General features: G+C 55.0%; 1 protein-coding gene across 9 annotated transcripts in view; it reads left to right on the top strand.

Annotated features, from left to right (window-relative positions):
• Window positions 1–26,855, top strand: part of HDAC4 (histone deacetylase 4) — a 270,795-nt gene that overhangs the window by 137,039 nt on the left and 106,901 nt on the right. Inside the window, exons 1-2 of one of the 9 annotated variants that reach the window (XM_032480681.1) lie at window positions 6,892–7,179; window positions 7,879–8,011. The exons of 7 other annotated variants lie outside the window; for them this stretch is intronic. The gene's annotated coding sequence lies outside the window, so the exon portion shown is untranslated. Of the gene's footprint in view, window positions 1–6,891; window positions 7,180–7,856; window positions 8,012–26,855 lie in introns of those variants that run through there. One more of the 9 variants, XM_032480682.1, reaches the window with a different exon arrangement.

Here is a 26,855-nt window from a genome sequence, read left to right as displayed (position 1 = left end):
ACTTCAGCCTGGGGAGGAGGGGCCCGGAATCCTGGCGCCGCACTGACAGTGGCTGTGGGCGAGCCGCTGGGGCTCTCGACTTTGTCCTCGTCTCCTCGGCGGGATGATAATGCCTTCTCTGCGGTTTCTTGTAAAGATCAAGTGCATTGTCTGATTGTTAGTGGTTCCTGGATGAGTGTCATCGCTCAAGGTCCTGTTGACGGGTCCTGAGGATGGCGTGTGACGTGGCTGCAACGGTGCCGGTTCAGGCTGCTAGGGCTGTCCCTGTGGCCTGTTAGAGAAGGTCCCCCTCCTCCTTCTCTGGGAGAAGCACCCAACTTGAGAGATGGTGTATCAGGGCGGCGGCCCCAGGAAATGGAAGCCAGTAACATTGAACTTCAGGTTCCGCTGGTCAGAGTCAAAGGATAACCCTGCTTCCTGGTGTTTCTGCCTCTGTGGTTTTGTGGGGTGACTCTAAAGCAGGTGGAGGCAGCGCCCGAGAGTGGCTGGCGGCGAGAGGAGGGGCGCACACGTGGCTGCTCGAGCCGGACGCGGTCCCGGAGCCCGCACGGGAGGTGGGTCCTAGAAGCCACTAAAGCAAAGGGCCTTCTTTAAAGCTCCGCTTTTGGTCATTCCAATCTACTGTAAATCATGTTCTGCAAAGAAATACTCATCTCAGGTTATATAATGACTTGAGAATTAGTAATCAGACTTCTTTAAAGCCGCGTTTTTGTGCCATGGGAGTGGAACATTTTTAGGTGTTCTTCTGTCAGTCCCAGTTTGCTGGTGCACATGTTCCAACAACTGAGTTTAATCTTAAGTAATCTTTTGACGCACGGTGGCGTGAAAACAAACATATATATGGAATCTGCAGGAATAACTCCAGCATTCACCGGCGGGAAGTGTCCCCTTGAACACGCAGCTTTTACCGTGAGCAGAGGCCACGTGCCTCCCCAGCGTCCGTCTCCCTCGTTTCGTGGCTGTCCCGGTTGTGGATGGAGGCACACTCAACACAGCCTTTTCTGACAACAGTTCTCTTCAAAGCCGGGTAGTCCTTACAGCGTCTCCAAACAGAAAAGCCCTGTTCATCCCTTTTATTTGTGGGCCACCTTGACTTGAGGTAATTCATACAAGACTCCCTCCTACTGGAGAAGCTTGTATTGTAGAAGGAAACACTTGAAATGCTATTTTGGATTAATTCTCTTTTCCCCACCTTCCCCCTTTTTATAAGTAAACACACCTGTCCTTTCTGTATTTCTTTCTTCCTGGTTTTTAACATTTTTCATTGTGAAATAGTTAATTCTATCATAAAAGAGAGAAAACATACAGCCACCGCCCACCACCGAGTTATAAGGGATCCTCTGCTGCTGTTACTCTGTGTCAGCATCCGGTTTCTTCCTGCTTTGGAAGAAGGGGAGTGTCACAGCGAGGGGCGAGGCTGCGGCATGTCCCCCCCCCCCGGGGGCGGGACCTGGGGCAGACAGGGCGGCGGGGGCTGAGGCGGGTGCCCTGGAACCCACACCGTCAGCTCGGAGTTGGGTGAGAGGAGATGCAGGAGTCGGAGGGCAGCGGAGAGGTGGGAGAGGGGCGTCTGAGAGAGAGATCTCACCCCAACCCATGCCACACGCGTGGATCCTGGGGGTTTGCTTGAAAACGTTGAAGTCGTTCATTTCTGAATCATCCTAGTTATTTTGAAGGAACATACTTTTCTCCTGATTATAAAAACAACGCCTGTTTATTATGGAAAAGAGACGTGGTGGTGAATGTGTGGAGTGTTGATTCCAGAACTGGACGGTGAGCTCACTCAGAGCCAGACCCCATAGACGCCCACCGCCTGGACTGGGGGAAGGGGTCCCAGGAGGGGCCCCAGGGTGGGAGAGCGATGTGGGGGAAAACCAAACCCAGGGGACGGCCAGGTGCACCTGTGGGGCACCTGCTGTGATCTGAAGGGCCCATCCTCCCACACAGAAGGGAAGTGGGGTCCCTAAGGCAAGGTTGCTTCCCCAGGGTCGCCAGGCGCAGCAGTCCTGGGGCGGGAAGGCCCTGGGGAACAGGCGGCTCGGAGGATGCCAGGAGCCCCTGGGCCAGCGGGGGGAGCAGCCCTGAGGGTGGGGTGCTGCTCTGAAGGGCAGCCTCTTCTGCGGGCTCCTGGGGCACAGTGCACGGGCCCCACCGCCCTCACACAGGGCCCTCGTCATCCATGGGCATTTTTGTCCAGGTTAGCCAGGTTTCCTTTGAAGGCTGAATAACAAAGATGTGATTTTTAAGAAAATTCTGGAAACTTGGAAGAAACTACAGAAACTCTAGAGAACTTATCCAAACTAACAACAACAACAAAAAAAGAGAGGTTTGACTTTAAAAGCCACGGATTCCCAAATCTTACTGAGTGTTTGACCACCGCACTGTCAAAGGGGTTATCTTGACCCTCCTTGACTTCTGGAGCGGGAACCCTTTGAGGTCAGCTGGTGTCTGAGACTTCTGTGGCCTCGGGCACGTGGTGGTGTCTTGTCTGGTTGGCTTTGGGGAGGGGAGGTGCGAAGCAAGTGCAGACGGAAGACTGCCTGTGACGTCGGGGGCTGCAGTCTCCCCACCGCAGCACCGGCACCGGGAGCTGTTGATTTCTGTAGTAAGTAGAGCCCCCAGCCCTGTGACAAAGCCTCACTTGTGACGCTTCTCACTCGGTCCTCCTTTGTGTGTGTTCCCTGTGAAGCTGGGGTTTGGGGTTTGGGCCTGCTCAGCGCCAGGAGGGAGAGGACTTCGGTTTGCTGGCTCAGGGGCCAGGCCGTTCCCCGCGCAGTGCTGGGGCCCGCAGGCGGGGAGACTGTCCCCGGGTGATGAGCTGCACCCTGGGCTGCAGGCCGGCTGCGCACGGCTGCAGCAGGGAGCGGGGCCGCGCCGCCGACTGGCCGGCACCTGCAGCAGCCTGACGGGGTTACCTGCCGCCCTCTTCCTGTCCGCTCGTTTTTAATTTTTGGAGGAAAACGAAGTATAGACCATAAAGCCAAAGCAAAAGCCAGCAGTTAGAGAAAGGAGAAAAATGGTTGAGCACTTTTCCACCCGCCTCCATCAAGTTCGCCTGCCGGCCTGGGTGAACTTAAGCGTGGCTTAAGACCAGGTTGAGATGGCTGCAGCCTGCGTGGCTTCAGACCCCGAGTGTGATCGCAGCCCTGGCCGCAGCAGCAGTGTCCTGCTGAGTGCGTTTATGAGCTGTTTGGCCTCAGAGTCGATGTGGGGAACAGGAGAGCTTACAGCTGAGAGTGGTTCTGGGCCAGAAGGGCCCAGTCCTGCACTGTCCTCCTCAGTCATTGCCTCACTCGCCCCGCCTGCTGCTGCGGAACCAGCCTCCCCTCCATGGCTGAAGATTGCTTCCACCCAGAATTTCCATGGCCTGCCCTTCTGGGCCTCCCAGGGCTCCCGAGATGTCCTCCGGGGAGTCTGCAGAGTTGCCAGTTTCCTCTAAGGCCACTTGCTTTACCCCCGCCCCCAGCACTGGTCCTCTCCCACCAGACTGCGCGCCCTCCGGCAGCGCCAGTGCCTGGGCAGGTGCCGGGAGCAGCATGTGGCACACACAGCATTGTGTCTTTGTCCCATTTCTCTCCTCCTCCCCCGTTACAGAGAGCGCCCCTCCTGCCTGCCCACGTTGCGCTCCGTGTTAGGAGAAGAGTGTGTGGGATCAGGACTGGGCCCAGCTGAGCTACTGTTGGACCCAGGGCAGCGGGATCTGCCTGCCCCCGAGTGGCCTGGAGCAGGTGGCTCGTCCTCTGAGCCTGGGCTGCCTCTCTGGTGTCACATGGCTGCTCAGCTGGCACGGTGGCATCAGGGGACCGGGAGGCGGGCAGGTGTCGTCCAGCACACGGGAGGGCTCCACTGGGCTCTCCATCCGTCTTCTGTTTCATTGCGCCCCGACTCACTGGTCCACTCCGGTCAACTTGTCCCAGCCCCCGGCTCTGCTGCTTCCTCCTGGCCCCCCCAAACCCCACCAGCCCAGAAGCCTGTGTGATGGCCCCCCCAGGACTCTGGTTTTTAAAACGAAGCAAAACCAGCCTGTGTGGTGGAGAAAAACATGACAACAGAAGTGCTTGGGGTTGTGCTGCAGACGCCTCTCGTGAGGACTTGCACCTGCCTGGGCATTTCCCTGAACGCCGTGTTTTATAAACTTGGAGGCATGTCTGCCCTTCGCGACGTTGCGCACCCAGACCTGCTTAATGTTTAATGCCGACGTATCCGTCTTTAACACTGAGCCTGGCCGACAAGCCTTGGCCCCCAGAGAGCGGACTCACGGTGGCGAGCCCTGGCCTCCCGCCAGCAGCTGCGCAGGTGCGCGCGTGGGTGGGATTTCTGTCCACAGGAGCCTCGGGAGCTCAGCCTGCTGGGCGGTGCCGCCCCCAGAACGCGGGCCCAGGACCCCGCTCCGGAGAGGAGACTGACGGAGCTGCTGCTTCAGAGCCCAGGCCCGTCGCCTGGCCCGATTCCTGTCCGCTGCCCCTGCCTCTCGGTTCTGATGAGTCCAGGAAGGGGAGAATTCCCCAGGTCGTCCTTTACGGGATAAAGTTTTGGATTTGGTGCCTTGGGATGGTGTTTCGAGAGGAAAGGCAAACCAAGCTCCCGTGTTTCTGCTTCCTGTAACGCAGATCCAGCCCCGGTCCCGCGTCTGTCCCCATGTCGCTCCCTGTCTTTGGCCTTAACAGTTGATTGTGAGGCCCAGATTCTGGGAGCCGTGTGGCTCCTGCAGCCTCGCCTCCGCCGGTGACGGTGACGCCGCTCTCGCCGTGCCCCCTGGGCTTCCGAGTGCGCCAGGCGCGGGGGCTGGCTGGTTTGGAGAGAAGGGACACTCACCCCTGCTCCCGTCCTCACTTCTCGGGCCGCTTCTCGATTCCACCTCTCCGCCTTCCTCCTGTCTCCTTCCTTGGTTTCCCTGGCTTTTTCACTCGGCAGGGAGTGCTGTCTGGGGCCTGGAAACACCTCTTCTGCCGGATCCCGAGGCCTGGGCCCCTTCCGCCGAGGTCCGCCTTCCGCCCTGATCTCTGCCTGGTGGCGGGTCTGCCCTTCTCTCCAGACCTCAGTCCTGGCCTCCTTCCCCCCGGGCAGTGGGTTCCCACCACGGCCGTGTTGTCGGGGCTCCGCCTCCCGTGATGCCAGGCTTTCTGGCCCGTCTAGTGACCCTGCTGTCTTTGTCACAGGGCACCCTGGCGGCCAGGGCTCCCCGCCCTGCTCTCGCACATCTCCCTGGTGCTAGTCAGCTCTGCTGACCTGCTGGGAGGTGTGGCGAGGCCGCCCGCATCCTGGGGAGGAAGATGGGTCGGGGCCCCTTCAGCTGTGGGGCCGGGGTCAGGTGACTGTGCTCCTGAACAGGTCCTTCTCCTGCGTCGGGGGCCCTCGAGCTGCAGCTCTCAGCCCCATGAGGCTCTGATTCGGTTTCTTGTAACTGATAAGGCAGGTGCTTGTTAACCACCTGTGTCTTTTCTGACTCCCAGAACTTGGTTCTCCCTCATTTGCGTTTTCTCTGCAATTGTGTTGGTGAGTTAATAAAAAAAAAATCCACATCCGCCGACCCCGAGTGTCCTCATGCGGGACTGGAAAGTGGTTATTAGGCAGAAAAACCGGCTTTTCCCCAGCTCAGGATTTTGCTCTGTTGTGCACCCGACGCAGCACTGATGCGGGAAGGTGTTGGTGCATGAGGACCCCGCTTGCAGATAAAGCACTTTCTGTCTTTTTCTCTCTTCCATCACCAGCCTCTGGTTCTGTACTCAGGGCTGTGGCATGTGCATGCGGTATATCCGGAGTCTGCAAACCCCTTCAATGTGTCTAGAAGCACATTCGGCCAGGGTCTGGGGGCCACTCCTGTTACCTCTGGTCTGTGTTCCGTGGTTTGACTGAGAACACGGTCACAGTTTAACACCCGGTAACACTTCAGCCCCACCGCCAGCCTGCCCTCTGGGAGGATGAAGTGCTGTCTTTGAGGAGAGTCTCCGTTTCTGGAGTCTCTCAGCATTGTGTACTGTCCGGGCCCAGGCCCTCCGGCTTGCTAGTGGCCTGGGTTCTGAGCACTCCAATGGGCCCAGGGTTGGACCAGGGTCCTTGGGTAGTGGGTGCACAGCGGGACAGATGGGAAGAAGCAGAGGAGGCTCGCTGGTGGGTCAGGAGCCCGAGGGGAAGGGGCTGGTGTTCCTTTTGGTCCCACAAATGCCCACTGAGCACCCTGTGTGTGGCCAGCCTCGGGAGGCCCGTGGTGCGGGGGGAGCCGCCGTGTCCCGCAGGTGTCCTTATCCACCTTTCCCTGAGCCACCCCCACCCAGTGTTTCCGGGGGGACGCGGGGAACATGCAGACCCGGTGTCATCGGGGCAGGGAGCACGCTGTCGGTCTTGTTGTCGGTCGAAGGCTGAAACCTTGCCTGTTTCATCAGCTCTGGTGACACTCCTGTGCGTTTAGTTTCTGCTCCATTCATTCCTGTTCTGCCTTCGGGGGTGGCTTAGGGGGTGCTCTTGTTCTAAATGCTTGGGTTGGACATTCAGCACATTAACCTTTGCCCTTCCTTCCTTTTGACGGAAGCGTGCAAGGTCCCGTGGTTCTCTGGTACCAGTGGAGCTGCTTTGCTGAGCTCTGGTTGGTGGTGGTCAAGTTCTAGGTTAGAGCAGTTAATTTGTAGCCTCTTTAAAATGTGTTCCATGCTTCTTTTTTCTTTGAAAAAATGAGATGTTTAGAAGTGTTTTTCACCTGAAAGTACGAGGTTTTTCACGTCATCTTTTTGTTACTGATTTCTGTTACATGGTGTTGTGGCTAGAAATTTCTGAGCCTTTGACCTTTTTTGAGACTTGCCGTATGGTCAGTTTTTATGACTCGTCCACGTGGACTTCAGAAGATTTATATTCACTACTTGTGGGGGCAGGAGTCCAGATACGCTCATGAAGGCAAGCTTGGGGGTAGAGAATTAGCTAGGACATTGGAAGGTGCCAGAAGGTGATGAATGCTGTCGAGAAAAAGTAGCAACTGAGGGCAGACAAGTTCCCTGTGGGGTGGGTGTCTGCGGAGCTAAATCACGTGGTCCAGGATGGCCTCGGGCTCCGTCCACAGTGACTAGGCTTCCGGTGCCAGTCACTGCTGTTGGCACCTGGGATTCGCATGTTGATGGAAGAGCCAAGATGCCTGTGTTTGTGGAGCTCATGTTATACTGGGGTAGGAGAGGACCGGCAGTAACTGCAGTGAGTAAACTGTGTGGTGAGGAAGGGGCTCCGCAGTGGAAAGGCTGGTGATCTTCCAGGCGGGGTCGGGTCAGCCTGGCAGGGGGACGTGGTGGGAGCAGACGGCTGATGGAGAAGGAACCAAGCGGGGAGGACTGGCGGGGGGAGAGTGCAGAGGTGCAAGGTGGGCGAGCCGGGCACCTGTCAGGTCAGGAGAGGAGGCGGGGGGGGGAGGGAGAGACAGGGGAGGAGAACCTGCCTCCCTGGGCTGCTCCTGTCACCTCTGGTAGAGGAGGGACACCACCGTCACTGGGCCGCAGGGAATGACCGCGGTGGCCCCCGGGCGGGGGGCAGGGGCCTGGCTCAACACACGCTAAAATCCCACATTTCCGATGGCCTGTTGGATTGTCCGTCTCCCCCCTGCCCCGTCCCCATTGGCCCACAGAGCCCCTGAAGGAGGCTACCTTCCTCGCTGGGCGTTTGAGGCCCAGCTCAGGCATGCTGGTTTCCAGAAAGCCCAGGGGGGGAGCGCTCATGGCTGCCAGGAGGCCGGCCTCCCTCCCCGCCCCGTGCCCGAGGAGGGTGGCTCGCCCCGAGAAGTGCAGCCCTGCCTCAGGCGCCCTCTGCTGCCCTCCCTCCTCCTCCGCCAAGTGGAAGAAACACCTTCTATTTTTAAATATTTCAACTGTTACTCTTAAGTAACACCGGTTCCTACTGCAGCCCCGCTGTTGGGTGAGATACAGAGCCAAACGTTTGGAGGTTGCCGAGAAGGAAGCTCTGAAATGCGTTCTTCTTCTGTTACGTAAACTTGACCTCGTGTAACTGAAATGGCAAAGACTGAAACGCAGAGCAGGTTCGTGCAACTGTTTTTAATTTTCAGATGAAGTGTTTTTATCCACTGGGTGTAGGGCACTCAGAATGGCTTTCAGAGCATAACCAGTGGTTGCTGCTTGGGTGAGGGCGGCGGGGCTGTGAGGGCACCAGGGGCTCCAGGAGGTGCGGCTGGATTTGAGTCCAGGTGTCATCCTGCTGATCCGCCGAGAACTCTACAGTCTGGGGTCCCCCTCTGTGTGGCCTGTCACCCTGGGGCCACAGTGTGGGGCTGCAGGGAGTAAAGGAGATAATACAAGGGAGGCACTTCTATTCTTTTTTATTTTTTAGGGTTCTTCAAAGTTTATTAATATTATTTTTAAACTTTATTTTGCATTGACATGTAGTTGATTTACAGTGTTAGTTTCAGGTGTGCAGCAAAGCGATTCAGTTGTACAGATACTTACATACACATGTATTTTTTCAAATTCTTTTCTGAAAATTATAGGTTATTACAAGAAATTGAACAGAGTTCCCTGTGCTGTACAGTAGATCCTGGTTGTTTACCTATTTCATACATAGTAATGTATATCTGTTAATTCCAAACTCCTAATTTATCCCTCCCTCCCCACTTTCCCCCTAGTAACCAGAAATTTATTTTCTGTGTCTGAGAGTCTCTTTCTGTTTTGTAAATAAGTTCATTTGTCTCAATTTTTTAGATTCCACATGTAAGTGATATCATATGGTATTTGTCTTTCTCTGTCTGGCTTACTTCACGTAGAATGATGATCTCCAGGTCCATCCATGTTGCAGCAAATGGCATTATTTTATTATTTTTTATAGCTGAGTAGTATTTCATTACATAAATATGCCACAACTTCTTTATCCAGTCCTCTGTCGATGGGCGTTTAGGCTGCTTCCATGTCTCGTATTATAAGTAGTGCTCCTGTGGACGCTGCGGTGCAGGTGACTTTCTGAATTACAGTTTCCTCCAGATATATTCCCAGGAGAGGGACTGCTGGGTCACATGGTGAGTCTAGTGTTTTGAGGAATCTAAGAGAGGCTCTTTTAATAAGTGCTCAGCGATCAACCTTTGGCGGTTTTGTCGTCGTTTCTGCTCCATTGCCTTTGCATTGTAACTGTATAATCTCAGAGTTCTTATCCTGTTTGTAACATTATGACACCTGTTGGTGAGATGATGACAGCAGAGTCTTGGATGGGTTGCTCTGTCGAGCGCTCTTCCTGGAGGTCACGTTCGCCTTTGGTGGCTGCCTTTCCATGTGAGAACTTAGAGCACGTCTCACTGTTGTTTGCACCGGGCAGGCCTGCTTCTATTTATAGTTTCCCGGAAGCAGATTTGTGCACTTCTTGGAAGCCAAGTTCCCAACTGCCTGCCAGGTTTGTATTTACAGCTCTTGCTCAATTTGAGCTTGCAAATATTTCCAGAAGACAGTTTTTCTTCTTGGGGGATCCAGAGCAAATTAGAAACATTCAAAGGATTTTCTGAAGCGCTTTAAGGAGAGTTCTGAAACAGGGAGCGGGGAAGGGGAGCCAACACTGGCTTCATCGCAAAGTCACAGAGCACAGGAGGGCAGATGGTTTTGCCGCCTGCAGACAGAACCCTGGCCGGGGGGCCAGTGCATAGGGGTTTACGTGCACTGGATTCCACGGCAATAGCATCACCAGCTTCGGGAAGGCCAGGACAACTGCAGGGAGATGCTGGCTGTGCTTCCGAACCAGAATCCACGTGGCCGGTGGCGTCCTCTGGAACCGCCCGGATCGGAGGGGTTTCGGAGGGCTGCCCCAGTACAGCCACGGTGGCATTTAAGTCATTTTATTTTCGGGAGAGTCGGACTGGGAATGCTTCTGCATTGCTGACACAGGGCATCGCTCTGAAGAGAAAGCCCTTGCAGCTGTCCGTTAAGGAAAATTTTGCCTCTTGGAAGTTCGTCCTAAAGCTTCAGTAGTTTCAGTTTGTCCTTTAATAGGATCTTTGGGGAAAACACGTGCACCAGAAGAGAGAACCCAGGTGGGCGGGTGGGGCAGGCAGCCCTCCACCAAGGACGAGTTTGGCTGAAAATGAGATTTGGGGGCAGCCCTTTCAGTGTCAACCTGCGTGGAAATAGCAGTTCTGAGGCTTCCCTGACCCCGCGCTCCGCACGCGCCGCGGCGCAGCTGGGCGGGGGCTGGGGCGGCGGCGGCGGCGGCGGCGGCGGCGGCGGCGGCGGCGGCGGCGGCGGCGGCGGCGGCGGGGGGGACCGCTCCGGGCTGCCGCGCCGCTTCCCGGAATCGATGCTTAGTTTTTCACTTCATAATGTCACTGAAAAAAACTGCTTTTTTAAAAAATGACTCATTCTTTTCCATCTTTTATCAGTTTAAAGTTGAGACATTTTGTTCTCAAATAAAAAAAAATGGGTGTTAAGACGTGAAACTGTGTTGCCAGTCATTCAAGCTGGACCCACGGGTGTCACAAGGCTCCTCGCTGACGTTGTGTGTCTGTGAGGGTTTTTACGATGAAACGGTTGTTTCGGTTTGTTCTTACTGCTGCAGGCTGGTTCCTGAAAGCCGCCTTCAACTGTCACCCCCGCGATTTTGCCCTCCCTCTAACGGGCACAGGCAGGCTCTGTCCACGTTGCGGGTTTTATCAGTCCTACTGATTTTCTATTTCCTGAATCAGTAAGTCCTTCAATTTCTTTCCTCTTTACTATCCTCTTCCTCTTTTCTCTTGAGCAACGTATGATTTAACTTAGGAGTTCTTTTTCTGACTCTTTGAGTCCAATGCTTAATTTCTTTGTTTTGGTTCCTTTTTTTAATTACTTCAGTGCGTAAGACTATGAATTACACTCTGAGCTCAACTTCACCAGTTCCTGAAATTTTCGATATGTGAGGTGTTCCTTATCTTTATAAATTTTCTCCATTTTCATTTTGGATTTGGAGTATTTAAGAGAAGAGTGTTCAGTTTTCCTATGGTTGGATTTTTGCTTTTCTTCTTGTTTTATTAATTTCCAATTCTGTCGCAGGGGTTACGGCCCATGTGTTGTATGTGTGTGTGTGTACCAGGACGTTTTCTGTGTCGATGTGGCATTGATGTTCTGCCACTGTTTGGTGGAGGTTTGAAAAGGAAGGCACCGATTCTTTGGCTGTGCAGCGTTTGCAGCACGGCTCAGCTGAAGTGTCGGTCATATTGTTCACAGCCTGCACAAGTGTGCGTCACAAGCGTGCCACAGCAAGTTCGCACCTCCGCCAGCTCCGCCTCTCTGGTCGGTTCTTCTGCGTTCTCTGTGTTCTGTCTTTTGCCAGAAGGTGCGCATCTCCAGGACACTCTTGTCTCGTGGTAAATTGTGAACCTGACGCACACGTGAAATGGGCCTTATCAGTGTCTGGCATTTGTTTAGGTTTAATCTTTGTGATGCTGATCTTCTGACCTCAGATTTCTTCCAGTTGCTATTAGCCCGTTGTGTCCTGGGCGTTGTCTATGTGGACGACACATTGTTTAGTTTTTTTTTTTTTCACCGAATCTGACCATTTTTGTGCGAGTAGATGCCGTTTGCATTCAGCGACACAACGGATCTACTTATTTCTACGCTTTTCATCCAGTTTTCATGTCCTGGTTTCTGTGCTGAAAGCTTCTGGCTTTGCTTCTCATTCGTGGACTTTCTGGCCTTTTCTTTGGGTCCGTGTGAGAAGGTGTGTTGTCCTGGTCACTCGGAAGGCTGTGTCCTCTCTCCAGACCTCATCACGGGACCACTTAAAAGCGCGTGTACTTAGCTAAACGACTGCTTCTTGCTCTGGCAGGTGTAGGCAGCGTTTGTGGACACCCCATGAGAGACTGGATTGCTGTCAGCACGCTGTCATTTCTCCGGCCTCTTTTCTCGTTTTCACTTTCTGATTTTGTCAGTTACAGTGTTGTTTTTAGTTCTGGGGATTCTCTTTATAGCATATAAATCGTATACTTACCATCCTCCATTTACTGACTTATTAACCTTAAAATGCTGCTGGTGTATCACTAGGAAAAGCAAGAAAATGAATACAGTAAGTTTTCCCCCCACATCTTGGTTTGTTCTATTACTTTCCTTTTCAGATGCAAGGAGTTTTAGGTTAACTCGAAGTTGTCTAAAAATAAGGCATAAAGCTCCCATCGGTTTGGTCCTCACTGAAGGGAGTACAGGATCCCTCGCTCTTCCGAATGATGCTGCCGCCTCCTGGAGGCCCTCCACCTGCTGGCGCTGGGCTTGGCTCTGCCACCAGGGCCCCCGCACAGGCACGTTCTGTCCCCTGCTCTGAGGCCGGTGACCTTGGCTGAGGACACACCTGGTCTCTGCTGTGGCCTTGGGGTCGTAGAATGTCTGGTGGTTGCCCCCAAGTCCTCAGGGTGGCCGAGGGGGTTCTGTGTTTACAAGGAGAGGGTTCAGTGAGCCACCCTCGGGGATTAGATGATGGGAGGAGGGAACGTGACATGAAACCAAATCCTTGTTGAAGTACATCTCTTGCTGCTTACTTGTCTTCTGCCAAACCAGGGACTGTGGCGTTTAGAAACTGTTGAAGATCTGGGTGCCCAGTTCCTTCACGTGTGGTTCTGCACCTGCCGAGGGGACGCCGAGCGAGGCAGGTGGAGGGCAGGGTGGCCGCCTTCCTACGGGCGACATCAGGAGATGTCGCTTCTCTCCGGGGCAGTGCTGTCCAAGTGCTGGGCCCCCAGGGGGGGACGGTCACGGCCGGGGCCCTCCAGGCTGCCTCCTCCTGGGGCGGGGGCCACTGTGATGCAGCCCTTTCTCACCTGGGTCCCGGTCGGAGCAGGTCATCCCGAGGGGACTGTGTTTGAGGGCAGGACGAAGACGGTGGCACGCTGGGACACATCACCCCGGAGGGAGACCTGCGGACTCTGTGTCTCCTAAAGGACACTGCACGCAGAGGGAAGCTGCCACGTGCTCACAGCATGAATGTTCAGCCCAGCACAAGATTTAAAAACCAGAGTAGGCAAGCCTGCCCTCCTGGGACGGGCTGACCCCTCGGGGGCTCGGGCACGGCCAGGGTGGCCGTTAGGGCACCGCATCCGGGCGCCCGCGGCAAGCACAGGTGAGTGCCCGGCAGACAAAAGTGTCCTCATGTTCTCAGGGCCATGGGGTTAAAACCCCGTCCTCCAGAGCCCTTGTGTGTGGGAAACTTTCCAACTTTCCTTTTTCTTTCTTCCTCTAGGAAAATAAATGAGAACATTCCATTTTTGTTCTTGAATGGAATTTCCACTATAAATGTTACATATGTACGTATGTATGTGTGTGTCTCAACATATATGTCTATTTTTGCCTTCAGTGAGATGGAAAATGTTGGCAGGATTGCCAGGGTGATACTGTGCGCATTACGGTGCTAACTGAGGTGTGCACACTATACAGAGGGTAAGCATACATTTATGTATGTACTTCAGAGTTTATGTATTTGACCTTTTAAACAGTTAGAGTTGTGTATTTAAAATAAACCAGGTGTGTGATATGGAATTATTATCACTTTTATGAGTGGAGTCAAAGGTACAAATATTTATTGAGGGATTTCCGTGCGTGTCCCCAGACCGCTTCCCAAAGAGGCTGCCCCACTCTTATTTATTCACGGTGACGTCTGATGACCCGAGGGCTGCGGACTCTGACCGCCGGCCGGCCAGCCGGTGCTCCGGCTGCCGGGGGTGGCCAGGCTGGTCTGGGGCTCTTGTTCTCGCTCTGCTGGTTGGTGGGACAGGGGCAAGGAGACCTGGAGAGAGCGCTGGCAGTTGCTGCGGGGGTGCCTCCTGGTGTCCCTGCCCTCAGTGCTGTTTATTTTCATTTTGTTTTGGAGGAAGGTACTTAGGTGTATTCATTTACTTACTTAACGGCGGTGCTGGGGTTGACCCCAGGACCTCGTGCATGCTAAGCACGCGCTCTACCCCTGAGCTACAGCCCCACCCCGTTCGGTGTTACTGATGCAGAGACAGAAGAGCGGGTCCAGGTGGCTGGCACTTCCTCTCTCTGCTCCCTGCTCGCCACCCACCTTGAGCCCTCACCCTCTCCAGACCCCATGAGGTTGACGTTGGTGTTCAGCACTGTCCACCACTTGTTTCCTGGTGAGCTGAGCTGGCGCCCCCTCCTGGTCGGCCCACAGCATCTTACAGGCAGCCAGCTTTCCCTGGTTACCAGCAGTCTCTATTTTCGTGTCACCAGTAAGTCCCCTTGCCAAAAGTCCCACTGCCACGTCCCAGTTGTCATCTTGGTGGCTTCTCACCAGCACTGACCCAACAGACCACCCTCTTCTAGAAGCTCCTTGTCCCGGGATCAGACAGTCCCGGTACCTGCCCACTGCCCCAGCCACTTGTCATCAGGCCCCTGGACAGGTTTCCATCTGTCCTGTGTCTCAGTGTTGGGCACACAGGCTCATCTTCTGATGGCTCCTCATTCTTGTTGATCCCACTGGTTCCATCCCATCCTAGGTCAGAGGACCATCCTGACGCAGCTGCCATTCAGATGTCCAGCTCCAGCCGATCCCAGGGCCAGCTGTGAGTTCTGGATCCCCACCTGGGTGTTAACAGGCCTCAAGACTGGATGTGTCTGGAACCAGACTCTTCATCTTCCCCCGAAAACCTGCTTCCCCCATGCCTTCGCCTGGACTCAGTGGTTCCTCCATCTTCAGAAGCCCCCATCACCCCGCGTCCTCTTTCTTTTGTGTCCCACATTCAGCCAGGTCTGCAGCACCTCAGCCAAGTGATGGCATCTGTCTGTGCTGCGGTGGCCCCAGCTTTGCAGGCAGTCCTGATGGTTATGGGGCTGGTGAGCGGTGCCAAGCCCTCCCTCGTCCTCGTCCTCGCCCTCCTCCCCTCTCTCCTGCAGCGTCTATATCGGCCCCCTCTTCCCGGTGCTGTTCTGGGTTCCCGGGGGACCATGGAGAGCCACGTAAACACCCTTGCGTTTTCGGGGGTGAGCGAGGGGCAGCAGACAGCAAACAAGTGAAGGCTGTGCTGGCAGCCTCTGTTGTGGTTTGCTGTCCTGTTCTCATGTTAGAGGTTTTCCTAAACGTCTGACCAGATCTGAGTGAGTCTCCAACAAGCTGGGCGGGCATATTGACTGATTGTCTCTCTGGCCGGGTGAGGGGCTGGGGCCTGGTCACTTCCTAGTGTCCCACATGCCAGGACCTGTTGTCCTTTCTCTCGGCCAGACGCTTTACTGGGGCACCCTCTCAACTCCTTCCCGGGGACACACCTGTTCCCCACACTGCAGTCCTTGGTGTATCAGCTTCCGCTGCCCCTGTTTTGGGCTGGCACCCAGCTCCTGGCCTCAGCGTGGAGCTTCTCTGGGGGGTGGCGAGGGACAGTGCCCCTGCACGTGGGGGTGGACGGGTGTGGTGGTCAGGGACTAAGCAATAGAAAATCCAGAAAGCTGGGAATAATTAAGGAATGCCCTTCAGAGACCGAAGGCACCCCCAGCCTCGGAGGCGCCTGGTCGGCCAGGCCCTTCCCTGCTGCAGGAACTCAGTGGTTGTCATCTTCCTGGTGATGGGGTTTGGGGAGAGCATTCTTTAACTGTTCCCAGCTTTCTGGGTTTTATATTGCTTAGTGATTTTGTACTGCGAGGGCACCAATTCCATGTTTATACCATTAAATAAGATAATCTATTTCCTTGTCAAGAATTGTCATCTAAAATTAATTTTGGATAGGTCAGATTAAAGTGGAATTGAAATGAATTTTTTTGTGGAGTTCAGGCTTTTTGAGCGCAAGCCGCCCGTTCTCCTTGTGCTGGTGCCTTATAGTAAACACTGTGCTTTCCTTCACCGCTGAATAAATAAATAAATAAGGTTTTGTTTTGTTTTGTTTTTGGTGAGCAAGTGGTTTTAGGTGATTAAAGTTAGATGATTTCATCGCACAGTCATGCTTCCAGTTCCCGGCCATGTGGCATTTGGGAATTCTTCATCTTACCGGTCAAGCAACATAAGTAGAACTTAACAGCCAACGCCTTCCCTCTTTTGAGGATATACTTCAGTACAGAAGTGTGTGTGGAGTGTGACTCGGAGGTTCTGTGATGGGGGCGGTGCAACACTCAGGCACTAAAGGAGTGCTGCCTTGTCTGGTGCACCCTTCCCACGTGCCTGGGGTGAGGGTCGGTTTCCACCGGGAGGTTCTAGCCCCCCCACCCCAGCCTCGGTCCAGGTACCGCTCCCGTGCTGACCACTGTGTGAAGGTGCACGTTGGACACACTGTTCCTGAGAAGTCAGGAAGGAAGACTTGTGGGCTGCCCTTCAGTCCTTGATGTCACGTGTGGTGAAAAAGTGGGCAGAGATGGTTCCCTGGGCTGATTTCCACCGGGCTCGCCTCCCCCAGGGCGCCCGCCACACCGCTCCCTCACCGCCTAGCAACGGATGCCGGGGTTGCAGCCAGTCACTCACTGTTGACATCAGCCCTTTTCTCAGTTCTGTGTTTGTCATTGACTTGCTTTCTTTTATTTTTTAACTTATTTTGGAACGCAGTTGAGTTTATTTCTTTGGCTTAAGTTCTTTTAAAAACTACTTTTGTCGTATATGTCTGGCTTCTTAAACAGCACCCTGTTTAGTTTTACTTTCTGGAGCTTTTTTGCAGTGGCGTCTTCTGCAGCTTGCCCTTTTTTTTTTTTTTTTTTTTTTTAACTCAGTGCTGTTTCTCAGACTCATTCACATCATTCTGTATGGCTGCGGTGCCATTCGTTGTCAGTGCTAAATACAGCCACACCCTTCCTGCCCCACGGTGGACCTGCTGGCGGCTGTGGCTGCCGTGATGACAGTTCTTGCACGTACCTCTGTGTGCACAGGTGCAGGGGTTTCTCAAGCATGGGTAGACCTAGGAGTGGAATCGCTGGGTCACAGAGCCAAGGTTCAGCTTTATAAGAGAAAGCGCTGATTTTCCGGAAGGTCCGTCCTCACCCGGAGCCTCTCCAACACCTAGTAACTTGAGAATGGGGTGGATGGAAAGCTGTCATCTCCGGGTGGTCTGATTGCCTTTTCTTGATTACTAATGTGGTCTTGCATTTTAGCCTGTTTTGTTTTTTGTTTGTTTGTTTGTTTGTTTTTTCCAACCATTAAGGGTCCTTCTTCTGTGAAAAGCCTATTCATGTGTTTTGCCACTTCCTCTGGTCTTTTTTATGCTGATTTACCGATCCAGCATAGCTCCAAGTCCTTTGTCAAGTGCTTCCTCTTTATGTTCCGTTGACCATCTTCTTCAGAGCTCAGCCTTCCACGGTGCAGTGGTGTCCCGGGGGCAGCAGCTCCTGGTGTCGGTGTAGTCCTGGTGCGGTCAGTTTTGTCTTTGGTGGTCAGCACTTTTTTGCGTCTTGAGTTTTCTTTCCGAGGTCATGAGGATGTTTTCCAAAGTGCCCTCTGAAAGTTTTAAAAATTTGCCTTTCACATTTGAATCTTAATCCACATGGAATTAGTTTTGGTCTACAGAGTGGACAGGGATGAATTCCATCGTCCTTCCATAGACAGAAACGTAGAGTGCTCCGTCTTCTCCAGAGTTACCTGTGGGGGACCCATTACCACCTGTGTCATGGCCCTGACTGCTTTGGGTTTGTTCCTCTGTGTTGTTTGAGAAGCACCTTGTCCAGGTCACGAAGTACTCGGCGTTCATGCCGTAGATCAGTCTGGAGAGAACTGCCGCCTTTATGATGACGGTAAGTCTTCTTGGCCTTGAAGGTCTCTCTCTCCATTTGTTTCAGCCATTTAGAATATCAGCAGTCTTTTCCATTTTCATCCATAAATGTCTCTCCTGTCTTTTATTAGATATAATTCTTAGAACCTTATATTCTTCTAAACGTTAGTTTCTCTACTGGTCGCGTTGTTGTGGAAATGCTGTTTTTTTTATGTTGACCTCACCCAGCACCTTGTTAAAGGCCCTCATTAGATCTATTAGCTTCTCTGTAATTCCTTTCTTTTTAGCGGGGAGGAGTTCTATACGGGCAGGCGCAGAGTCTGAGAAGCGTGGTGGCTTTGTTTCTTGCCTTTCTGCTTGTATTGTGACCCCGTCAGCTAGCTCCTCTGGGTGCTGTTGGCTGGAATCTTGTCTTGTTCATGGTTCACCGTTAAAAGCAATGTTTACTGTGGTTTTTTTAATTAGAGACACCACTTTTCAGGTTAAAGAAATTCTCTTTCATTCCTAGTTGGCTCAGAGCTCGCGTGATGACTAGTCACTGGATTTTATAATATGCTTATTTCCGTCATTAGGATGATCGTTATTAACACAGTGAGTTACATTTGTAGCTGTTCTATACAGCCATTGCATTTCTCACTTTAAAATCCCACTTATTTTGGTCTGTTGTCCTTTTTATAGATTACTGGATTAAGCTTGCTAATAATTGATTTGGGAATTTTGTGGCTGTATTTATTTTTCTTTTTTATACTGTCTTTGGCTTTTGTAACAAGGTTTTATACTAGACGCCTGTGAAGAGCCAGGAGTGTTCTTTATTTTTCTATTCTCTTTAAAGTTTTGTTCAAAATTGAATGATCAGTTAGTTGAAAGTTTGCTCATACTGTCTCTAATACGCTCTTTGTGGATAAATTTTAAAGCATCGATACAATTTAGTTTATGGTTATAGTGTTACTCTGTTTTCTATTTTTTCTCAACTTGGGAAAGTTACATTGTTCTACAAATGTATCATTTTACAGAGGTTTTAGAATCGATTGGCCTAAAACTGTTCATTGTATTTTGTTTTATTTTCAGTTTCTGTCACGGCTAAAGTTTTGCAACTTTTCCAGTTCCTAATGTTTTAAGTTTGTGCCTTTCTCTCATTTTCTAAATTATTCTTCTCAGAAATTTGTCTATTGTATTGGTCTTTTCAAAGAGCCGATTTCTGACTGCGCTGCTGTGTGTGGCTCATGAGTGCTTCTCGCTGTGTGTGTGTGTGTGTGTGTGTGTGTGTGTGTGTGTGTGTGTTGTCTCCTTCCATCTGTTCTCCTGGACTTGCTCTAAGGGTGTGCTTTCTAGTTTCGCAGAGATACATCGATCAGGCTTATAAACCTGTAAGCTCATTATTGTCACAAACGATAGTTTAAGGTGATCAGTTTTCTTCTGAGTATAGCACAAGCAGGACCTTTCAAGTTATATTACATCTTCTGTTTTCATCATCTCTCCGTTCTAGCTACTTGTCAATGGCTGGGAGCTCAGCAGCCACGTCTTCTTTTTCTCCTTAAAATTCTTCCTGTTGCTCTCGCCGGCTCCGCCCGCCCGACGCCCCCGCTGTGGACGCCCTGTCTCCCCTCTGTCCCCAGCGGGTGCGGCCCCGGACTGGGTGTGCCGGGGCGTGCGGAGCCCTCGTCAGGCCAACCCCGCCGGCTCCGGCCCAGAGCGCTCACCGCGTCTCGGTTCAGCTCCGCGAGTCAGGTGTCCTGCCTCCTCCCCGCGTGTTGGGCTCACCTTGCCTCCCCGCCTCTCAGGCCTCCCGTGGGCCTCTCCCTTGACTGAAGGCCGGCCGGTGAGCTTCCACGCCGTCTTGGCTCTCAGCAGGCCGCACGGCTGTGCGTGTCCTGCGTTCGCGCCCGAGGGCCAGTCTCCCTACGCACGCAGCCCCAGCTTGACAGGGGCTGTGCATCGCACCCCAGCTGGACGGCTGCTTCCTGGCAGTTTCCACGGGCAGCCTCACCGGTGCGCCGGTGGCTGGACTGTCTGTTGTGTCTGCAGCTCCACTCTGCGGTTGTCCTGATTCGTTGTTGCTGTTGTTTGTTTCCCCTGCTTGGCTCTGCCTCCGTCTCCCTCCCACCGGCTCTGGAGATGCTCAGCGTCTGTCTCCAGGTGAGGCTGCCTCTCTGAGGTCTGACCTGTGACATCCACCGCTGGGAGCACCGACTCCGGAACCCGACAGCAGGGACGGGCATGCAGGCCGTGACCTCCCTGCTGGGCGGAGGGGAGGCTGGGCCGCAGGACTGCCCACCCTGCAGTAAGTGGCCCGGGAGCCAGGCTGGGGCCTGGTGCGGTGATGGGGAAGGACAGGGAGGAGCAGGGCGTCACTGAAACGTGACCAGAGCCTCGATTCTGCTCCGTGGGCCTTATTCTCTTCCCAATGCTCTCCTGTACTACAAAGAGCTCTTTATTTCTTTGACAGAAGGGCGGGGTGGGGCCGGGAGAGGGATCAGGCCTAAACTCCCAAGCAGCTGCTGCGGGATCAGCACGGGCCCTGAGCAGGTGGAGCCAATGTTTGTTTCTCCCTCTGCATTAAGATAAGTGGACTCTCGTTTCCCTGGTGCCTACAAAGCTGGAGCCTTTCCGGGTTATATTCGTATCCCCAGAAGCTGATAGTCCGTTTGGGTCCCTGTCTGCCAGGACACAGGGCCCCTCCCCTGTGCTGCTGTCAGCACGGCCAGTTTGCGGAGCCTCGTGTGGGGCTGGGGTGCCGCGGGCCGCGTGGCCTTGGCCGGAGGCGACTTTGCGCCCCGGGACTTGGAGGGATGCAGGGACCGGGCGACGCTGCTCCCCGAGGTCCTCACGGTGAAGCTGGAGGGCATCACCGCCTTTCCTTTTCCTCCCGATGTTCGTGCCTCTCTCCTGCACGCAGGGCCCAGGCGGTCCCGGGACTGTCCGCCCAGTTTGCTTCTTCCAGGACCCCACATCTGTTTCAGTTGAGGGGGTTTTGAGCCTGAGAACAGAAGGAGCCGTGTGGGTTTGTGTTTCTGGGAGCCCTGCCCCTGGGACCCTCACCCTGTGTGTTCCAACCAGACACTGCACTTCTGCTTAAAGCGCAAGACAGAATTTTCCAGACCTGAAAACACGGTCAACCCTGTTTTTATCCTTTACTGCTGTGTGAGTCTACAGTTGATTTTGCTAAAAATAGCTGATTATTACACAGCGAAGTGCCTGTTCACATGAAGAGGAGAGTTTTCATCTAGGGCACCGGAAACCACTGCCATCCCCACACCTGCAGGCGAAGCATGCGCCCTTCAGGTAGTGACGTCGTGGTCTCTCCGTGTCCCCTGGGCCCTGCGGCCTGCGAGGAAAGGGCTCATCGCTCTGTGCTGGCTGGCCCAACCTGCCGCCAGGCCGGGGGCCCCTCCCCTCCTCCCTTCTCGCCCTGTCGTGGGGAGCTCGGGGACACCTGTACTCCCAGAAGCTGCGCTTGCCCAGGGGCTGGGTGCTGCAGGGCAGTGCTTGCTGTCCTGAGGTCTGCGGAGCGGCCGGAGCTGCTGGTGGGTAGGAAGGGGCCTGCTTTCTGGGTACCTATGTCTGGGCGCTGTGGGCACCTGCCCTCACACGGGGCCATGACCTCGGCCGTCGGGGCTTACAGGTGCGGATGCTGAGGGGGGAGCTACGCCCTTCTGCGAGTCTCTCCCGCACCCTGACCACCAAGCGTCACCTGGGGTGTTTGTCACTCTTAGTGTGAAAAGTGCTTTATGGGCCCACTCTTTGGGGAGTGGGATCAGGAACATGGGAGGTGAGGTGGGCTCAGCTCTGCCCACCTCGCCTGGATGCCAGTCCCCGGGGTCAGATGCCCTGAGCTCTTCTCTCTGCATTTGCTCGGCCCCTGTTACAGGTGGCTCCGGGCCCCAGGCTGCGTCCCGGCCCCGAGGTGGACACCAGATCACACGCCAGCATCAGTCCTGTTCCAGCACTTTGCACACTAGCCCGCTGGTCACCCACTGGACTGGAACTCCCACTGGCCCCAGAGCCCACGCTCTTCCCTCCGCCCCCTCTGCACGTGAGAACCGTGCCCCCCACGCCCACCCCGCTGGGTGTTTGAGGGACCAGGTCTGCCCACTGGGGCCCTGTGAGCTGACAGCACAGCGGGCCCTGCCTGAATTGCTCTCCTGAGCTTTACTCGGAAACACCGCCTTGCCGTGAGGTGGAGGCCGCAGAGCGGGTTTCCCCAAGTAGCCCCACCTCGCGCCCTGCTGTCCCCCACGGTGGCTTGCCGGGGTGGGGGTGGGGAGAGGGCATTTGAGGGCAGACCCTTCCGGCAACCACCCCCACCCCCACCCATCACCGCCAGGGTTCTCTCTGGTACCTGCAGAGACAGCTCGGAGGAGCTTGGGGGGCACCTTGCAGGGGAGGATCCGAGCAGCTGCGGGAAATGCCCCCTCGGGCGGGACGCTGGCTGGGAGGCCACGCCCTCGTGTGTGGCCGGACCCTAGACTTTGCTCCAGAGAGCGACTCTTTGAAAACGTGTAGCCTGGGGAGGCGGTGTGTGCTGGGTGGAGGTGAAGTCTGACTGAGGTGAAGAGACAGTGGAGAAGAACACACACCAGTTGTTAATGACGGCTTTCTATTTTTAGCCTGCAGAGGACTATTTCGGGGATTTTGTGTGTTCACCTCTGCTCAGCAGGCTGGGTCTGGCCGGAGTGCGCGCTCTGGCCTGTTCTGGTGCGGGGCGGGCGCTGCCCCGGCGTGGTCTCCGCCTCGCGCCAAAGCCTCGCGGAGCTGATGCCTGTGGCTGCCCGGCCCCAGGAGCTCTTGGGGAAAAATAGAGTTGGTTTTTATTTTTCCATGGGGAGCACTGAACTGCAGGGTGCTGGTGCAAGCTGGCGGTTATAGGGGAGGCCCGGCCGTTGGTCGTGACGGATCTAGAGCTGGAGCAGGGACCAGGGAGGCCCGGGTCGGCAGGCCTCCTGTGGGGGGAGCGCCCTCAGAACGCCAGAGCGGGGGTTCCTGGCCTCAGAGGGGACTGACCACCCGAGCCCCCAACCAGTGGGGGCTGACTGGAGCGTTCTTCTCTGGAGAACATAATCCAGAGGCCCAGGCAGGGGACCGCGGCCAGTGGAGGACGCGGGGAGTTTAACAGGACTGGGGCATCGGTGAGCACGTTCACGATGAGCGCTGAGCACAGAGACCCCCGCTGGCACCCGGAGCTCCGCCTCTTCCTTGCAGGCCCTGGGTGGAAAGGTGCCTCACTGGGGATGAGAGGCTGGTGAGGCGGGGGACCTGCAGTGCCAAGCCTCGAGTCCCGACGGGCGCCGCTCCGCGCACCGTCCGGAAGCCCAGTGCTGAGACTCCCTCTCTGCTCCCAGCTTCCAGCTAGGTTCACCCTCTCACTCCGGGGTACGTTTCCAGAAATGATGCAAAACCCGGTGGAAAGGTTAGAGCACACGTTGAAGGCAGTCTCACGTGAAGCTGAGCAGAAGACAAAGAAAAGGAAAATAGGGAATGGAAAAGAAAATCAGGGGATTGTTCCAGGAGCCTTACCACCCAACTAACTACTCGAGGTTCCGGAAGGGGAAAGAGAAAAAAGGAATGCATCCTCGAGAGAATTCAGGGGCCTCCCCGCAGCTGCAGGGCCTGAGCTGCCACACTGACCGGGTGGCCGGGCGGCCCGCCGCGGAGAAGAAAGGTCCGCCCCTAGCCCTCTGCCTCTGATCTCAGGGCATTGGGACGGAGGGAAAGGCCGGGCTCAGGCAAGGGACGCGGAGTCAGAGGGACTTCGGCTTCTTTAAGGGCAGCATTGGGCACGAGGGGGCAGCGGGCCAGAGCCGCTGCGCTCGGGGATTCTGTACGCAGCCAGAGTAACGACACGGTGAGAGGGACATAAAGACATCTTTACTCACAAAACCGACCTCTCACGGCTCCTTGTTCAAGACACACTTGGAGCCCGAGTTCCTGCAGAAAGAGTGGGACAGAGGAACGGCACCTGCTCTAGGACAGAGGCGCATGGGGCTCCCGGGAAGGGGGGAGGCGGCAGGGACGGCGGCTGAGCGGGAGGTGCCGGGCCGCCTCACTCTGCAGCTTCCGGGGCAGGTGTGCGAGGTGAGGGCGGGCCTGCCCGGACTCTCCCGCCCTCCGGCCTCACTCACCTGGGGACGCGGCCCCCCCCCGCCCCCCCCCGCCGTGGGGCTCACACCTGGAGGTGGAGCAGACGCAGAAGGCAGGGCAGCTCTGGTCCACGTGACGCCTACCAGATGCTGTGGAGGGGTGGCCCTTGGGTCCCCTGGGTCACTCTTGACCTCACCCAGGGAGAAGCTGTCTTTGTCAATTGTCCCGGAAGCTGAAGGCAGCCTGGACTTGAGACTGTCTTTTCCTGGGAACCTTTGTCACCCTCTGGTTGCACTGCTCTGTCCTCACTGCTGTCACTTACAGAACACAGGCTGAGGGCCTCACTCGTGGACACTGTAACCGTAAGGAAAGCAGGGTGCCTAACAGATCAGACGTTGGGGGCGCGGGCATGTGATAGGGGCTCGGAGCACGATGCTCTGTTTGGCAAGGGGGGCTGGGCATGCAGGTGGTCGCTCCTCACTCTTCACCTCAGTGTGTGTGTGTGTGTGTGTGTGTCCAGGGGTGCAGCACCTCACCATCGAGATGGCCGTGTTTTGAGGGGTTTCTCACCCCCCCGCCCCTCCCCTCCCCCCCCCAGTCCCCCTCCCTCCGCCCTCGCACACAGGCAAACGTCAGTGTGAGAGGAAACCGTGGTTACATAGCTGAAATGTCTATTATTTTTCCCTTGGATTTGAATGAGCCCTTCTTTACTCGAACAGACCCCAAACTTTGGCCGCATTTTCTAAAGAATAGCCCTTCTCTTTACTTCACGTCTATATGATGACATGAAATGGTGTTATAAAGAGGACCTAACCCATGTCATGGAAAACTACAGTGTCCTTTTCTCTGATCATTCGTTTAAAAAAAAAATAGACTGGCAGATTTCTTTCTATTTCTGATTGAGAACTCGAAGTCACAACCCAAGCTCGCCATTTCTTACTGAAATTCTGAATACAGTCTTTGTGCTTTTACTGACGTCATGAGTCTGATTGTACTAATATGCTTCTCGGGGCACAGCCTATAGAGCCGTTTCCTCCTCTGCCGTAAAGCATCAGGAGAATCATAGGCTTTTTGTTTTGATGCTGCATTCTCTAAGTAGAGAAGGTTTTATTGTTTCTTCTGGGCGCTTTGGGTCAGAAGCCCTAGCAGCTTCTCTGTTGGGAACTCATGGCATTTCAAGTGGTTTTTGATACAGAAATAGTATAAGTCATGTTTGACGCACCCGCCAGCGCCTGGGCTGAATGGGGATTGTGGCTGCGGCCTCGATAGTTGGTGCGGGCCAGGCCCGGGCACTGCCCAGCTGCCCCCCATCCCATCTCCCCGACGCTGAGCCCACTGGGCATGGGGAGCCCCCGCCTGGTCCCTCGCCCCCGCAAGTTCAGTGTCGGTTTCCGTTTCTCTCCGTCAGTGCAGCATCGTTTTCGGAGGTGAAGAAAGGGCGTAGCTGGTCATGGTGTATCTGCCGTAGGTAACGGATAGCTTTTCATCCCCTTTGCTTTTGACTTTCTTTCGTAGAAGAGTGAGGTTTTACACAAGCCTCAGTGGGGTGGACTAGGGCAGGACTTGTCTTCCTTCCAGCAGTGAGTCAAGGAGGATCGTGCTGAGAACAGCGATGCGCTCTGCTGAGGACCTGCCTGCACCCGGGCCCCCTCCGTTCACTCCAGGCGGGGGGCTTGTCTGCGGCCCCCGCCCCCCCGGGGCCCATCCACTCCGGTACCTGTGGGATGACTAACAACACGGACTGTGGGGGGAGGTGTTTCCTTCCACGGTTCCCTATGACTCCAGACTTGGAGGAGCCTCAGAAACGTTGTTGTGGACAGAATGAGCCTCCACCCTCCCGCCCCTTCCAGGCAGCCCCGTCCTGCCTGGCCCCTGAGCCACTCTGGGCCTGCAGCGCCCTCCCACCCTGCCCGGCGCTTCCCTGCCTGCGGCCAGCGCCCCATCTCTTTCACCCCCAGCACCCCGACGCCGGCCCCTCTGCCTCTAAGGCCCGGGCTCACCCGCCCCCCCACCCCAGGCCTGCAGGGACCGTCCAGGATGTGCAGATGCAGGCTCTGTGCTGTGAGGGGTGGTCTCGGCTCCTCCATTCTCCCCCAGCAACCCAGGACCCTCCACTGATGCCCGGACCCGTGGGTCCTGGCTTACCTGCCCCTCCTGTCTCAGAGATGCAGCCTCCGTGCAGACCCTTCCCCAGGCTTCCATCAGCCCCCTGCCCTCTGCTCTCCGGGTTCCCAGGGGGCCTGCTACAGGCTGGGCGGGGAGCTGCCCCCAAGCGCCCGGCACAGAGCGGGAGGCCCTGCACATCTCTTCAGTATCTGAACACATGTGTGGAGACGTTTGACCCCTCGTATTTTTGAAGTTGGTAAAAAGGCTCCCTTAGGAGTTGTTTTATGTTCAGTTTTTAAAGAGGTTAACTCCTGGACGTTTCTGATGGTCCTCCCGACCCCGTCTGTGAAAAATTAGAACTGGGGGGGTGGTATGGAAAAATGGGTGGATCTGGTGCTCCGAGTCTTAGGGACGGCCTTATTCCTACGTGATGTCTTAGGTCACCTGGGCATGTCTCGCAGGTGTGGGTCACACCTGACCACCCCGCCTTGGGCCAAACGAGATGATACCACTTAGGAAATGCAGGGCAGTATGATTATCTCATTAATTATCTCTGGCTATTAAGCTAAAAGATAGCTACCTGACCAGGCAAGCAGAGTGAGGGCCAAGTCGCCAGTCTGACCTCCGAGCACAGACCCAAACGTGCTCAATAAAACGGTCTCAGGATGACTCCATCAGTGACTGTGTGTTTATCCAGAAAGACAAAGTCGAGTTTATCATTAGAGAACAAAGGCCGACTAACCCGCGGACGTCTGCTGAGCAACGCACCTGTCACCGTGCTGGGCAGGTCCGCGGTTAATGGAGGAGACCTTTCTGAGGGCATCGGGGGACACAGAGGGGCCCGGGAGACCTGGTCACTCACGGTGACGACGTTTCTCAGGAAGCTCAGGGCTGTCCCTGGTGGGAGCGCGATGACATACGCCCCCTGGAGAGAGAAAACGGGGAAGCCGGTTTCCTTCCAGACGTCAAGTCACTTTTCTCTTCCCTCCAGGCCTGTTTCCTGAGCTCTCCTCCCTGCCCTCCATGATGGTCGAGTCCTTGAAAGAAAGTCTGAAGCAAATGAGGAGAGATG

This window comes from Camelus ferus, chromosome 5, assembly GCF_009834535.1.
Source record: "Camelus ferus isolate YT-003-E chromosome 5, BCGSAC_Cfer_1.0, whole genome shotgun sequence".
NCBI lineage: Eukaryota > Metazoa > Chordata > Mammalia > Artiodactyla > Camelidae > Camelus > Camelus ferus.
This window is presented reverse-complemented; position numbering and strand designations above follow the sequence as displayed.